The sequence below is a fragment of the Prionailurus viverrinus genome, chromosome F2 (assembly GCF_022837055.1).
Source record: "Prionailurus viverrinus isolate Anna chromosome F2, UM_Priviv_1.0, whole genome shotgun sequence".
NCBI lineage: Eukaryota > Metazoa > Chordata > Mammalia > Carnivora > Felidae > Prionailurus > Prionailurus viverrinus.
This window is the reverse complement of record NC_062578.1, coordinates 124418-140975: the sequence shown is the minus strand read 5'-3', so window position 1 is coordinate 140975 and position 16558 is coordinate 124418. Positions and strand designations below refer to the sequence as shown.

At 50.3% G+C, this 16558-nt stretch overlaps 1 protein-coding gene and 1 long non-coding RNA gene across 9 annotated transcripts in view; both read left to right on the top strand.

The window, feature by feature from the left end:
* LOC125156394 (uncharacterized) overlaps positions 1 to 11903 on the top strand; it is a 40063-nt gene extending 28160 nt beyond the window's left edge. The window contains exon 4 of the long non-coding RNA XR_007148582.1: positions 11214 to 11903. This is a non-coding gene — a long non-coding RNA (uncharacterized LOC125156394). The remainder of the gene's footprint in view (positions 1 to 11213) is intronic.
* A 4241-nt stretch (positions 11904 to 16144) lies between these two features.
* The window catches only part of LOC125156392 (ankyrin repeat domain-containing protein 26-like), a 109921-nt gene continuing 109507 nt past the window's right edge, over positions 16145 to 16558 (top strand). For all 8 annotated transcript variants that reach the window (XR_007148578.1, XR_007148576.1, XR_007148580.1 and 5 more), the window contains exon 1: positions 16145 to 16283. The gene's annotated coding sequence lies outside the window, so the exon portion shown is untranslated. The remainder of the gene's footprint in view (positions 16284 to 16558) is intronic.

The window sequence follows — 16558 nt, the reverse complement described above, 5'->3', positions numbered from 1 at the left end:
GAGTTGCTGCCTCCGTGGCTTCCAAGCATCTGTATCTCCAGCCGGTTCTCAGCTGGTGCTGGTGCTGGTGCTGCTGGGCCCTGCGTCAGCACCACGCTTGCCCTGTACCTGTCCTGGCTTGCCCTACCTTTTGGCTCTTTGGACCGAAAGGTCTTCCAGGGCAGGACTGTCAGACTCCATCCCTGCTGCTCTGTGCACCCAGTGTATCCGGGCCTTTGCCCCGCCGAATCCACCGGTGTTTGAATGGTTTGCAACTTGTCCCTGTTGACTGTTGCCCAGATGCACCCGTGCTGTATCTTGGCGGTCCCTAAGTGGCAGCTGTCGCCGAGATGGAGGTCAGCATGCAGGTTTATTAGGGTGTGCCTTTGGGGTTAACACCCAGCGGAGCCAAGTGAAGCGAGCGGCGGTGGGCCAAGGGAGAAGATGGGTCACGAGGCTTTCGTGGAAGCCCCGTGGGGAGTTGCCAGCTTGCTGGGATGGCCCTTCACACTGTCCCGAGTTGGGGGCAAGGATGCCAGACCTTCACAGCCTACACATTCCCGTCACCGGATGGTGGCCTCCGGGGAAGCAGTGAGACCTTGGGGGAGGCTCTCCTGGGGCCGAAGGGATCCCTGTCCTCTATGGGACTGGCAGCTGAGGGCTCTCCAGGAGCCCTCCTAGCAGCCTCCGGTCCCGAAGCGGTCTGTGTGGCACATTGTGGCACCTGCCACATCATCAGAACCTGCCCACGGAGCCAGGGAGGGGACAGAGGCTTTCTCGTGGCCGCCACTGCCCTCCCTTCCCTATCCCTGAGTCCTGTGGCCCCTCGACCCCCAGCCAAGAAACCCTCTTGGATCCCTCAAGTACACAGAACCCCCAGCGAAGACCCCTGCCCGTGGTTTTGCCTACAGCTGAGTTCCGAATCTTAGTTTTGCTGGGCCCAGCCATCCTGTGACACAGAGAAGCAGAGTCCCCCAGACCCCACCCTGGCTCGTGCTGAGATGTGGAATAAACGCATCAGTGCTGCTATCCACCACTTGTGGTGATCACGGGGTCCTCCAGGCCTTCTGGAGAGAGGGAGAGGAAAAGGAAGAGATTGTGTTTTCTGTCATGTCCCTGAGGCCGCGGTCCCAGGCAGTACATCTGACTCCTGTTTCTGGGGCCGAGTGTGGTGGGTAGAGGCTCCCCTTGGAGTCAGATTGACCAGCATACAAACCTCAGCAAGGTGACCCTGGATTTTCTGATGCCCTTGGCTAGGCAGGAACCAATACCTCTGCACTTGTCTGTCAAGTGGGGTGGTGGTGGCCACCTGGGAACTGTGTTGTGAGGATTATGGGGGGCCGGCCCCGTGTCTCAGCTCAGGCAGCCGAAGCAGAACACCACAGATGGAGTGGCCTAAACAGACATTGATTTCTTGCAGTTTGGAGGCTGAGAAGTCCAAGGCCGAGGTGCTAGCCCATTCAGTTCCTGGCGAGGGCTGTCTTCCTGCCTTGTAGATGACCTTTTCCCTGTGCTCTTCTCCTCTTCCTCTTTTTTTAAGGACCCCAATCCCATCCTGAGGGCCTCACCTTCATGAGCTCATCCAACCCTAATTTCCCCCCCAAAGGTCCCACCTGCAAATACCATCACACGGGGGCTGGGGTAGGGCTTCAGCATGTGAATCTTTGGGGACACAAGCATCCAGTCCATGACGCCATGTATGCTTAGCCCAGTGCTGTGCATTTAGGAAGTTGGAGCATTATTATTATTTTCAAAGACAAGCCATTGGCTGAAGCTTCTAGAATAGCATCAAGAGCCTGGGTTGACACTCTGCTTCGGCCTCCTGTTCACTGTGTGACCTCGGGTTTGTTGCTTAATCTCTCTGATCTTAATTCTCATGGTGTGAGAAATCAGTATAAAAGTAGAACCATGGGGTGCCTGGGTGGCTCATTGGGTTAAGCGTCCAAGCTCGGTTCAGGTCGTGATCTCATGGTTCGTGGGTTCAAGCCCTGCGTCGGGCTCTCCACTCCTCTCAGCATGGAGCCCGTTTCAGATCCTCTGTCCCCCTCTGTCTCTGCCCCTCCCCTGCTTGTGTTTTCTCTATGTATCTCTCTCAAAAATAAACAAACTTAAAAAAATTTTTTTTTAAATAAAAATAGAACCAAGCCTCACAGAGCTGTGGAGAGTGTATAGTGAGTTAATAACATAGGTAACCTTAGAACTAATTCATCATTCATTCATTCATTCATTCATTCATTCATTCGCTGGCACAGAAGAGCTCATTCAGAGGGATAAGGATGCTGAGGATAAAGATGGTGGGAGTATCAGTCTGCCCTGGCCGCCATAACAAGGTACCACACACTGAGTGACTTAAACAACAGAAATGTATTTTGTCACAGTGCTGGAGGCTGGAGGTCCAAGGTCATGATGTCAGCAGGGTTGGCTTCTGCGGGCCACGAGGGAAGGCTCTGTTCCCGGCGTTCCTCGTGGATGGCCCTCTTCTCCCCGTGTCTTCATGTGGCCTTCCCTCTGTGGTGGTCTGTGTCCCAATTTCCTCTTATAAGGATACCAGTCACACCAGATGAGGCCCCACCTCATGACCTCATTGTAACATAATTACCTCTGTAAACATCTTGGCTCCACATAGATCACATCCTGAGGTCCTAGGGGTTAAGGTTTCAGCATGTGATTGGAGGGCAGGGACACAGTTGAGCCCATCACAGTTGGGGAGGTGAAGGCATCCTGGAAAGTGGGAGTTGGGTAGGTCTTTGAGGCCAGAGGGGTAAACTGAGGCCCCTCGGGGCAGTGCTTGAGCCACAGCCAGGACTTAGAGCTTAGGGATTTTCCATCCCGGCAACCTTTTGTGGATGGAGCACGTGGGTCCTGACGGTCACTGCACTAGCCATGGGGGAGGACACGGGCAGACGGCAGGGCCTCTGCGTCACAGTCACTCTGGCAGGCGACGGGCAGATGGCCACCTCCGAGGGGCAGGCGGACATTGGCAGGAGGGCTACGAGCTGCCTGAGAGAGGGCTGGCCACTGGGAAGAGCTGGGGCTGGCCCTGTGTGTGGGGTGGTCAGCTGCGTTAGCCCTCCCCCCCATGCTGTCCCCTTCTGTGACACCGGGGAAGGCAGCCTGGGCCAGCCCAGTGGTGCCAGACATTCTCACGCAGGATCAGTGAGCTGGAGAAACACACTCCTGTGTGTTTCCCCTTGATCCCACCCTCTTCCTGGACGATACCACAGACACCAGAGGTGTGTGGGTTTGCTACACCTCAGGCAGTTCTCCGACGCCAGCCGGGTGGCCGCCCCTTAACCGAGTCTGACGCTAGCTGCCTAGAGTCAGTGTCAGGTCCCACAGGTGAGGGGCCCCTGTCCTGCAAGACTGTCCCCCACTTCAGGTGCAAGTCTCAGATTGTCACCTGTACTTCTTTGTTGGTTTCGTTTATTTATTTATTTTTGAGAGAGACAGAGAGAGAGCACGTGCGCACAAATATGGGGAGGGGCAGAGAGAGAGGGAGACACAGAATCCAGAGCAGGCTCCAGGCTCTGAGCTGTCAGCACAGAACCCAGTGTGGCTCACGAACTGCAAGATCATGACCTGAGCTAAAGTCGGACGCTTAACTGACTGTGCCACCCAGGTGCCCCATCCCCGTACCTCTTGATGGCCACATACTGGGGTTCCCCTAGCCCCCTCCTTCGGTTTGATCATTTGCTCATGGGAGTCAGGGAAACACTTAGGTTCACCCGTTTGTGACAAAAAGGTACGATACAGGATGCAGATGAACATCCAGATGGAAGAGGTGTGTAGGGCAAGGTCTGGGGGAAGGACACAGAGCCTCCGTGTCATCTTGTGACACCCTTCCATCACCTCCACGTTCGGCAGCCTGCTGTCCAAGCCTCATACTTGGGGATTTTTATGGAGGCTTCATTAACACAGACATGATGGAGAGTGAACTCAGTCGGCCTCCCTGTCCCCTTCCGGGAGAATGAGGGATGGGGCTGAAAGTTCCAAGCTTCTCATCATAGCTTGGTCTTTCTGGTGACCAGTCCCCATCCCGAAGCGATCCAGGAGCCCGCCAGGCATCACCTCATTAGAACAAAGGACATTCCTCTCACCCAGGAGAGTCCAAGGGATTTAGAAATTCTGTGTCAGGAACTGAGGTCAAAGATCAAATGGTAGAATAGAAGATGCCCCTAGTGCTGTGATCACTTAGGAAATTACCAGGGTTTTAGGAGCTCTGTGCGGGGAACTGGGGGCCAAGACCAACAGGTATATGTTTTTTTATTTCACGGTCAGCAAACTGTTGCCCAAAGGACAAACCCGGCTCTCCACTTGGTTTTGTAAATAAAGTTTTATTGGAACACAGCCACGCTCATTCATTGGCATATGGCTGCTCTCCGGATCCGAGGGTGAAGTTAAATACTTGAGACAGAGACCAGATGGCCAGCAAAGCCAAGAACGCTTACTCCGTAGATCTCTACAGAAACGGTTTGCAGACCCTTGTTTTTGTGCTTCTCTGTCTATAGTTCTAGGTACCAGGTTCACCCCTGGAACTTCCTTGTTGTGCTGAGAACAGCAGTGTCTGCTGAGAACCCGCTTCCTGGTTCACAGACAGCTGTCTTCTCTCTATGTCCTCACATGACAGAAGAGGGGAGGGAGCTCTCCAGGGTCTCTTTCCTGAGGTCACCAATCCTACCCATGACCTCATCACCTCCCACAGGCACCGCCTCGTAATACCCCCATCACACTGGGGATTAGAATCTCAACATAGGAATTTGGGGGGAACTGAAACATTCAGTCCATTGCAAGGAGTGTCCTCCTCCCCAGAGCCTCAGTTTTCCTCCTCTGTACATGGGGAGAGTATTACCCTGAACTGTTGGGATGATCCCATGAGGCAAGGCAGGCAGGAGAGAACTTCACAAAGTGCCACACTCTCGGGACTTATTCTCTCCATTCTACCTGCTGATAGCCTCCACCTTGCTGTGCTGGCAGCATGGAGCCTGGAGCCTGCTTCCCTCTCTGACCCTCCCTCCCTCCCTCCCTCTCTCTCTCTCTCTCTCTCTCTCTCTCAGAAATAAACATCAAAATTTTTTTTTTAAATCAACTGCAAAATATTTATTTACACTATATTAACACATAGTATCCACACTTGTAAAAGTTGTGGTAAAATACACAACATAAAATTTTGCCTTCATGATTTTTAAGTTCGGTAGTACTGAGTAATTCACATTGTTGTGTGGTCGGTGTCTTTTCGTCTCACAAAACTACAACTCTGTACCCATTAAGTAATAATTTCCCTTTCTCTCCTCCCCCCAGCCCCTGGCAACCACCATTCTGTTTTCTGTCTCTATGAACTTGCCTCCTCTAGGCACCACTTATAAGTATTTTGTGTCTTTGTGACTGGCTTATTTCACTTAGCGTGACATGTTCAGGGTTCACGCATGTAGTGGCAGGTGTCAGAATTCCCTTCCTTTTTTTTTTTTTTAACTTTACGTGTATATTTTGAGAGAGAGAGAGGGTGGGACAGGCAGAGAGAGAGGGAGAGGGAGGGAGGGAGGGAGGGAGGGAGGGAGGGAGGGGGGGAGAGAGAGAGAGAGAGAGAGAGAGAGAGAGAGAGAGAGAGAGAGAGAATCCTAAGCAGGCTCCACACCATCAGTGCAGAGCCCAATACAGGGTCTGCCCTTGGCTGTTGTGGATAGTGCTGCCGTGAACATGGGTGTGCAAATCTCTCTTCAACACTCTGCTTTCAGTCCTTTGGGGTATATACCCAGAAGAGAACTGCTGGATCAGATGGTAATTTTCTGTTTAATTTTTTGAGGACCTGCCATCTTATTTTCCTTAGGAACCGCACGATTCTACGTGCCCGTCAGCAATGCACGAGAGTTCCGATTTCTCCATGTGTGCACCCACACTTGTTATTTTCCATTTTTCGATAGGAGCCATCCTAATAGGTGTGAGGCGGTCAGTATCTCATCACGGTTTTGATTTTGCACTTCCCTGATGATGAATGATGTTGAGCATCGTCGCATGTGCTTGTTGGCCATCTGTTTATCTTCTCTGGAGACGTGTCTGTCCAGGTCCTTTGCCCATTTGGGAATCAGGTTGTTTTTTGTTGTTGAGTTGTAGGAACGCAGCATACAGTCTAGACATTAGGTCCTTATCAGACACACGATTTGCAGGTATTTTCACCCATTCCATGGGTGTTGCCTTTTCAGTCTGTTTATTGTGTCCTTTGATGTACGGAAGTTTGTTTACTTTGACTGGTCCAGTTTATTTCATGTTACTTTTGCCTTCTCTCCTTTTGGTGTCACAGCCAAGAAATTGTTGCCAAATCTGGCACTTCTCTGCTATGTTTTCTTTGAGGAATTCTGTAGTGTTCGCTCTGGTATTTAGGCCTTTGATCCATTTCGAGTTGATTTTTGTGCGTGGTACAGGTGAGGGTCTCACTTCATTCTTTTCCATGTGGACATCCAGTTTTCTCAAGAGCATTTGTAGGAGACTGCCACCCCCCCCCCCCCACTGAATGGTCTTGGCATCTTTGTCAAAATCGTTTCATATGTACTGATAGACGTGAAGGTTTATTTCTGGGCTCTCTGTTCTTCACCACTTGTGTTTATGCTGGTACCTCAAAATGTGCTAGTATTTTTATTACCATAGTTTTATAATGAGGTTTGAAGTCAGGAAATACCAAACTTCTAGCTTTGTTCTTCCTTTTCAAGATTGCTTTGCCTATTCATGGGAGTCCTTATGACTTTTAGGATAGATTTTCCTTTTTCTGCAAAAAAAACCAAAACCAATAACAAAAAACAAAAACACCACACCAAAACAACATCAACAAAATGCCATTGGGATTTTGATGGTGATTACACATAGATTGCTTTGGGTTTTATTGACAACAATATTAAGTCTTTCAATCTCTGAACACATGGAAAACCTTTCCATTTATTTGCATCTTTAAAAAGTTCTGTCGGGGTGCCTGGGTGGCTCAGTCGGTTGTGCATCCAACTTCGGCTCAGGTCGTGATCACAGCTTGTGGGTTCGAGTCCTGCATCGGCCTCTGTGCTGACAGTCCAGATCCTGGAGCCTGCCTCTCTCTCTGTGCCCCTCCCCTGCTCATGCTTTGTCTTTCTCTCCTTCAAAAATGAATAAACATTAAAAACAACAATAATAATAATAATAATAATAATAATAAAGGTCTCAGCAGGTTTACTGTAGCTTTCAATATACAGGTCTTTCACCTCCTTGGTTAAGTTTATCCCTAAGTATTTTATTCTTTTTGATGCTACTTTTTTTTTAGTGTTTCTTTATTTTTGAGAGAGAGAGAGAGAGAGAGAGCGAGCGAGCGAGCATGAGCAGGGGAGGAGCAGAGAGAGAGGAAGAGAGAGAGAATCCGAAGCAGGCTCCGTACTATCAGCACAGAGCCCGACACGGGGCTCGAACTCCGAAACCGCGAGCTCACGACCTCTGCTGAAGTTGGACGCTTAACTGACTGAGCCACGCAGGCACCCCTGTTTCTGATGCTATTGTAAACAGAATATTTAACATTTTGTTTTGGGATTGTTTATCGGTAGCATTTAGAAATACAGCTAATTTTCACGTATGGATTTTGTATCCTGCAACATTGCTGAATTTATTTATGACTGCTAACAGTTTTCTTGTGGCGTTTCTAGGGTTTTCCGGACATAAGATCAACCGAGATCATTTCACTTCTTTCTTTCCGATTTGCATTCCTTTGGTTTCTTTTCCTTGTCCTAATTCATCTGGCTAGAGCTTCCAATGCTACGTGAAGTAAAAGAGGCGAGCAGAGGTGTCTTTGTCTTGCTCTTGACTTTGAAGGAAAAACTTTCTGTCTTCCACCATCACATGGGATGGTAACTCTGGGTTTTTCCTACATGACTTTCATACGTGACCGGTAGTTTCTTCCTGTTCTTTGTTTGGTGAGAGTTTTTATGGTGAACAGGTGTTGAATTTTGCCACATTCTTTTTCTGTATCAGCCGCGATGCCCATGTGGTACTTTTCTCTTCGTTATGTTAATGCTGGTGTCTTGCGTTGGTCGGTTTTTGTGCCTTGAATCCTCGCTGCATCTTAGCAGAAAGTCCTACTTGGTCATGGCGCATGTGGAGCTCTCCGGATCCTGCCGAGTTCTGTTTGCCAGTGTTTTGTTGAGCCTTCTGATAGAGTCACTCATTGGAGACATTGGTCTCCAGTGTTTGTGTCATGACTTGCTTGGCTTTGCTTTCCAAGGTAAGTCGGCCTCGTGCAACGCAAGTATTCCCTCCTCTTCCATTATTATTATTATTTTAGAAGAATTTGAGGAGGATTGGTGTTAATTCTGATTTTTGTCGAGTCTTTCTCTCTCTCTCTCTCATTTTTTGCTCTTAGTCAGTCTGGCTTAAAGGTTTGTCAATTCTGCTGATCTTTTGGAAGACTCAACTCTTGGTTTTGTTAAAACCTACCCTTGTATTTCTTTTCTTTCTTTTGTTTATCTCTGCTGTGACATTGTGATGACCTTCCTTCTGCTAGCTTTGGGTTTTGTTTGTTCTTCTGTAGTTCCTCGAGGTGTCAAGTTAGACTGTTGATTGGAGACCTTCCTTGTTGTTTGAACATAAGCACTTCCAGGTGTAGATGCCCCTTGTACCCTGCTTTCTTTACATCCCCTGGACTTTGATACGTTGCCTTTTCCTTTCCATTTGTCTCAAGATACTTGCTGATTTCTGTTGTGATTTCTTCTTTGACCCGTTGGTTGTTGGAGACTGTGTATGGTTTGGGGCACCTGGGTGGCTCAGTCAGTTGAGTGTCTCTCTCTCTTTTTTTTTGAATATAATTCATTGCCAAAGTGGCTTCCATACAACACACAGTGCTCACCCCAACAAGCGCCCTCCTTAATGCCCATCACCCATTTAGCCCATACCCCCACCCACTTCCCCTCCAGCAACCTTCAGTTTGTTCTCTGAATTTAAGAGTCTCTTATGGGGGCACCTGGGTGGCTCAGTCAGTCGAGGGACCAACTTTGGCTCACGTCATGATCTCATGGTTCATGAGTTCGAGCCCCATGTTGGGCTTTGTGCTGACAGCTTAGAGCCTGGAACCTGCTTCGGATTCTGTGCCTCCCTCTCCCTGTCCCTCCCCCACTTGTGCTCTGTCTCTCCAAAACTATATAAGCGTTTTTTAAAAAAAAAAGAGTGTCTTAAGGCTCAGGTCGTGATCTCACAGTCATGGGTTCAAGCCCCGCGTCGGGCTCTGTGCTTATCAATCTGATGGGTGTTCGAGAGCAGCCACTGTGGGGACCCTTGAAGCAGGGGGATTTTATTCTTCTGAACAGGTTACTGTTTCAGCCAGAATAGAGAGACCAGGTGAGGTTTTAGGCAAGTAACACTGCAGGCACCCTGTGCGCCAGGCTCTGTGCTCAGCACATGGTGTGCGTTACCTTGTTCAGTCTTCCCGTAGCCCCATGAGGCAGGTGCTGTTCCTGTACGCCCTGTACCTAGCGAGAAAACTAAGGTTCAGAGAGGTGATGTGATTTGACTGTGGAAACACAATCAGTAGCCACAGTGGCCAGGATATGATAGCTGGAGCTGAGATGGGGGAAAAAAAAGTCCTAAGCCAAAAGTCCAGCCATGGCTTCCTAGCTTTGTGGCCTTCAGTAGGCCAGTTTGCCTCCCGACCCTCAAGTTTCCACACCTGTAAACAGGGCCGGTTCCAGGGCTTTGGCTAGATAGTTTTCAGACTTGGAAATGCCGCTGGCGAAGCCCAGCTTAGAGCTCGCTGAGCTCAGAGGTCAGCGCTGTCCATGGGGCGAGTGCTGACTCGGTTGTGTGGGGCAGACACTGCAGGGCATGGCCAGGGATGCTCTGTTTTCCCCTCCAGGAGGCACCTGCAAGGAAGGGGAGAGGGGCATGGGAGAGCCTGCGATCGCTCTCCAGTGGGTGCACTGCTGAGCTGGCCTGGCTGAGGCCGAGTAGGTCATGGGGCAGCCAGGAAGGGAGCGGCTGCTCATGGATGGGTTGGATTCAGAACTGCTCCTGTTACCCCATGTCGCAGCCCTGGCGATGTAGAGCTGGGACCGGCCTTTGAGGTCATCTCTCTTGGTCTCCTCAACCTCGAGGTGGGGTGACTGGGGGCTGGGCAGACTGGGGGCTGGGCAGACCGGGGGCCAGAATCCAGCAAAGCAGAAGGGTGTTCAGGCCACTGGAGAGTCATCTCTGTGAGCAGAGGCACGGCTGCCCTTTCAGCATTGTGTCCCTCACTCCTGGTGCATCAGGGGCACTCAAAAAAGATTTGTTGAGCATGTGAGGATAGTAGGAAAACACACCCCCAGGGAGTCAGACAGCCTGGAATTCGGTGTCTGCTCTGGGCCAGCTTTACTTCTCTGGGCAAGTTTGCTTCACTTTGCTGAGCCTTGGTTTCCCAAATTGAGGTCACAGACCCAACTGGGAGGTGCCTGAGCAGGGATTGGAACCCAGAGCTGCTAGATTCCAGGCCTGATTTATCACTATACCTTCCTGATTCTTTTATATACTTGTTTCCCCTTCCTTCCTTCCTTCCTTCCTTCCTTCTTTCTCTCTCTTTTATTTCTTTTTTCCTTCCTTCCTTCCTTCCTTCCTTCCTTCTCTCTGTTTTCTTTTCTTTTCTTTTCTTTTCTTTTCTTTTCTTTCTTCTCTCTCTTTTCTTTCTTCCTTCCTTCCTTCCTTCCTTCCTTCCTTCCTTCCTTCTCTCTCTTTTCTTTCTTTCTTTCTTTCTTTCTTTCTTTCTTTCTTTGCTTCCAAAAATATTTATTGAGCACCTGCTATGTATGTGCCAGGCACTGTTTTGGTCTCCATGGATACAGAAGTGAACAAGATAGGTGAGGCCCTGGCCTCAGGGAATTTATATCTTAGAAGAAGGTAATAGTAAGCAAGTAAACAGGACAGGAATAGCATATGTACCCAGAAGGGACTGTAACGAGGTGTGAGTGGTGTCAGGGGAGGGCTGTGTCAGATAAGGGGCTCAAGGAAGATGACATTTCATGTGACACCTGAGAAGAACCAGCCACGCAGAGAGCCTGAAGAAATAATTCAGTAAAACATGATGTTCTCACAGGCCCCAGGCCTCAGACTTACAGAAGGCACCATGAGGAGGGCATGGAAGGAGAGAAGTTATCAAAGAACCCCAGATGGCCTAAGAGGGCCAGGAAGGGCGACACAGCCCTTGGGGATGACCGCACCCTGGGTCGCGTTTGGGTCTCCCCGTCCAACTGCCCCTGCCCTTCTAGGTGAAGCAGATCATGGAGGAGGCAGCCACATGGAAGTTCGTCCATGAGGACGGCAGCCACATCATCTCCTTCTGTGGTGAGTCCGTGGACCCTGACCTGGAAAGGGACTTCTTTCTCTGTGGGCTGCCTTGGGGGAGTGGCGTCTTTGTGCCAGGATTCTCACACTGTGTTTTGACTTTGTGACTCTGAAGTTATTTTTGGATTCCCGGGGGGCTCTGTGAGGGAATTTGGAACCACGGAGAAGCCGAGAGAAGAAAGGAAGAATGGCCTGTGTACCCAGCAAGAGCTAGTCACTGCTGACGCTGGAGGGACTGTCTTCCCCTCCTGTGGGCTCAGTTCACAGCTACCCATCCCCCTAGTGACGTTGGTCTCGCATCTGACGACAGACTCTGCACCCTTTCCTCACCCTGCCTGTGGCTGTTGCCAAATGAAGGGGGAGGATGGATGGGCTTTAAAGACATAGGGAATCGGGAGCCATTGATCCATGCTAAATCATCATGTCCAGCTGGCTCAGCAGAGGAGGCAGGCCCAGGGCTCGGAGCTTGACTTGTATCCTTGAACCAGCTGTGCTCACAAGATTCCAGAAATAAATAACCGTGCTGCCAGGTTCTTACTGTCCTTCCACAATGGCTACAGACACATGTTTCACGTGTCCCCACAGTCAGGGTTCAGCTTCTAATCCATGTGTATGTATAAGCAGGGATGTTTCTTTCTGCCTGAAAACCTTTTCATTCCATGACTGGAGTGTCTGGCAATGGAGGACGTGCTGTATCTCCCTTCTCGCTCTCTTGGCCCCGAGGAGAGGCCAGAGCGAGGAGCCCTGGTCAGCCCTCAGCTTCATCCAGATGGCTGGAGGCACTACCCATGGGAGCACATGCCGTGACCTGGGAGCCCACTGCTGTCAGGTTAGCCCCTTTGCAGCCAGGCAGACCTGGGTTTGAATCCCTCCTCTGCTGTTTGTTTGGAGTTTATTTGGAGAGAGAGTGTGTGGGCAGAGGGAGGGCAGAGAGAGAGAGGAAGAGAGACACAGAGAGAGAATCTCAAGCAGGCTCTACGCTGTCAGCGCAGAGCCTGATGCGGGCCCCGAACCCATGAACCAGGAGATCGTGACCTGAGCCGAAGTCGGACGTTTAACCGACTGAGCCACCCAGGCGCCCCCAAATTTCTTTTTAAAGTGAGATGTGTTTATTTAAATTACATATATATGTGTGTGTGTGTGTGTTTATATACTTGTATGTGTATATATAGGTGTATATATATATATATATATATGTCTGCATACGTACATGTGTATATACGCATAAATGTTAATGTGAGAATGTATATATGCCTAATTTTTTTTTATCCTGGACATCTCTATTTGCAAAGAAAATAATAGGCACACTTCAGAGTGTGTGACCATGCTCACTCGTTGAAGATTTAGAAGAACAGAACAGGATAAAAATCATGATTCTCTACCTCCAACCCCAGTGTTTGGATGAGGGAGGAAGGGTGATGTCACTGCAGGGTGAGGCCTGCAGGGGCTCCCTGTGGTGTCTCTGCTCCATTGCGCCTCATGAGCCATTGTCAGAAAGACGCGAGGCATGTCTCCAGTGCTTGAACAGTTAATTAACTTATTGCAGTCTAAACCAAAGTGTAGTGTGTGCAAGCAAAAATGAAGATATTTCCGAGATGCTCACCCAGAATATATTAAACCCATGGGCAGATTAGGCAGTAGGGTAGGCATCCGTTCAAAGCCACGTAATCGCTGGGGCACCTGGCTGGCTCATTCAGTAGAGCACGTGACTCTGGAGCTCAACGTTGTGAGTTCCAGCCCCACGTTGGGCGTGGAGCCTCCTTAAAAGAAAAAGTATAAGGTTTTGAAAAAAGTCAAATAATTGCCAACAAAAACAAACCAAGACAAGCAATTGCACCAAACCTCTCGGTATTTCTCCTTGTGTGCAACATAACCTGGGCCAGGCTCTTAACCCTCAGGCTGCTGGAGTATTCCTTCTGTGGAGTCACAGTAACTAGAACGCTCACTTCTTGGGTTTTTTCCACAAGGATTAGGTAAGGTAAACCTTAACACGGGTCTCGACCCAGCAGATACCCAATAAGGAGTAGCTCTTATAATATGCTCAGTTTTTCCATCAACATCGATTATGCTCCTATGATATACCAGAGTGAGCTCCCTCCCAGTCTGCTGTATAAGACAGAAGATAAGAAAATACTCAGTAAAGCGCTGCTGAAAGTACCCGAAATAAGACTGGGGCCATCAGAATGGCCTGCACAGGGGCTGTTTCCCGGGGGGAGGGGTTGGGGACACTAAGGCCCAGAGAGGGAAAGCGATTTGCCTGAGGTCACACAGCAAGTTAGTGATAGAGCCCAGGCTACTGCCCAGGTCTCCTGCTCTGAGCAGGGCTGGGCGGGGTGTCCAGGGGAAACACAGACATGGGAAGATGACGACAGTCCTCTCTTCAGATCCTTTGTGGCGGCACAAGTGCTGTGAGCACACCTTGGGCTCAGACCTGGCTTTGGATCCCAGCTCGTCTGGGTGGCCCTGGGCAATTCAGTTCCCCTCTTAGGGCCTCAGTTTCCACATCTGAGAACTGGAGATGGCGTTCCTTTCTTCCTTGGCTGTGGCAGAGATGGAACGGGATCCATAATGTTAGCCGTTCCTGGAGTCACAGTGGTGGTGCCGATCATGTGATTCTTCAGCCCAGATAAAGCCCACCAGTCGTGTGGTCAGCCTCCCCTCCCTCCCTGACAGGAGTAGTAGCTAACGTCCCTGAAGCGCTCACTATGTGCCGAGCCATGTGAAGCGCTTGCCATGCATTTTCCCCACCTCGCTTGCTGCAACCATGTCAGATGCCTGTTCGTACTTTCCCATTTCACAGATGAGGATACTGAGACACAGAGAGAGGAAGTCATTGCCCAAGGTCACGCAGCCGGTTAGTGTCTGGGAGAGGATATGAACACAGACAGTCTGACCTTGGGCAGCAAACACAGGTTCACTGCTAAGCTCTCCTGCTCCCTTTTGAGGGAGTGGAAGGCAGACAGACGTACGTGATTTTCCTTTGATGCTTTCGTGGATTTTGCGATTCTGGGGCGCCCTGCTCTCCAAGGCGCCTCTGTGTGGCTGAAGACCTGAGCTGGGTTGGGTGCTGGGGAGCACGGGTAGGGCAGGGCCTGCTGACCATTGTGTCCCTGCAGCGGCTGTAGAGGCCTGCGTCCTACATGGGCTGCGGTGGCGGGCGGCTGGCTTTCTGCGCAGCAACAAGATTGCAGCTCTCTTCATGAAAGTGGGCAAGAACTTCCCACCGGCCGAAGAGCTGAGCCGCAAGGTGCAGGACCTGGAACAGCTGATCGAGAGTGTGTGAGTGCGGAGCCTGGGGTATGGGCTGGAGCGTTTCCGCAGGGGACAGTCCAGGCTCCTCCCTGAGCTCTGCCAGAACCCGCACCTCCTGGCACTGTCTGCACTCTGCTTTCGCTCCTCAAACCCGCCAGACTCTTTCCTACCCCGGGGCCTTTGCACATGCTCTACCTACCACCCGGTTCACACGCCTCACCTTCCAGGGCTGGTGCCTGGTCATCATTCAGGCCTTCCCCCAGTTAAGGGTAAACTCCAACCCTCACCCCATTTCTCTTACATATCACTGCTTATTTTCTCTCCTGTGGTTATCACCACCTCTAATTATTCATTCCTTTGTGTACTTTTCACTTGATTGTTGTCTATCTCTCCTCCTTGGCTCTGAACTCCATGAGAACAGGCCACTAAAATCTGTTATTCCCCATTTTGTCCCCAGTGTTTGGACAGTGCCCAGCACCTGGTAAAATGTTCAAGAAATGATTGTTGAATGAGTAAGTGTCTGCTGTTAGCCAAACCCATTCCGCATGCAGGAAGACCAAGTTTAATGAAACTACTGTGGTCTCCATCTGCATGGACCAGATGCTGACATTGAGGCAACAAGGGGAACGGTGACTTCACTCACAGGTCTGGAGGGCTGATTTCCTGGGGGGCGGCGGGGTGGGGGCTCAGGGCCTGAGAGCATGTACGTGAGAACCTCCCACCAGAGTCCCGACCGCACAGTTTGACTCTACGCCAGAGCCTCGGTCTGGAGCCTGGTCAGGGCTGGCAAAGAGGTTTCAGCTCCCGTTGGTGCTAGCAGCCGCCCACAGGACCTTGTTGTGAAAGATTCCGGAGCCGTGATTGGGCTTCACGGGAAAGAATGTGTGGATTGATTCGCCGTGTGTGTGACGGGCAAGAGAAGGGAGAGAGATGCGCACATGCTGTGTGTGCCGTGGGTGATCACTCCTCCTCAGCAGGTGGGAGATGGTCCTTTCCCTCCCTTGCAGGCTGTGCCAGCCCAGAGCTGCTGGCCAGAACTGTGGCACGGGCAAGGCTGTGGACTTAGCGTCACCGCCTCCCTTTCGGAATCAGACTCCTCAGCCACTTGGTCTTCAAGGTGCCTTCCAGTCCGTATGCTAAATTCCCAAGTGTTTGCTGATAACTTCCGAAAGGGAGCGATTTCCATGGGCCTTCCGTAATATCGGGAATGACTTTCTCATGGAGGAATTAGAGATACCCATGCCAGGTGGTAAGGGAGAGCCATTCATTTCATTCATGCAATCGCTCATTCATGAGAGAGGGAAGGGGAGAGAGGGAATGAGAGAGAGAGAGATGAAGAGAAGTATCGCTATGAGAATCTGGCTTGCCCATCAACAGTATATGAAGGTGTCTGTTTTATCGTATCTTCACACTCACTGGGTGTTATTTTTTCAACACGTCACCCACTTGCCAGGAGCAATGTGGGCTTTTGTTGTTGTTTTAGTCGCCGTTCCTTCATTCCCTAGAGAGGTTGGGCATTTTGCTGTTTGCACATTGGTCCTGTTGGATCTCCTTTTGCGAATATTCCTCCTCCTTCTGTACTGGTTTTGAAGGCGAAACCAGATCCTGGGCCTCCAGGAGAATGTGCGGAAGCTGCCGAAGCTGCCCAGCCCGTCCCCACTTGCCATCAAGCACCTGTGGATCCGCACTGCTTTGTTTGAGAAGGTCCTGGACAAAATTGTGCATTACCTGGTGGAAAACAGGTGAGTGAGAAAGAGCAGCTGCCGTGGCATGCTCTGGCGCCACCTTCTCCCCATTTTGGGAACTGCACCCTATGGCACAAAGCAACTTTCTTTTCTCTCCTGTTGACGTGCACTTGATTTGAAAGCAATTAGATAAAGGCCTTCTGGATGTTTGCCTCTAAATGAGCCCAGCTTAGAACCTGGGACTATTCAGGTGCTTCCTGCTAATATAGGATCTTCAAATTTGGAATGAGGAACAAGGATCTTGCAATCTTAGGGATCTTTTTCCTCCCATG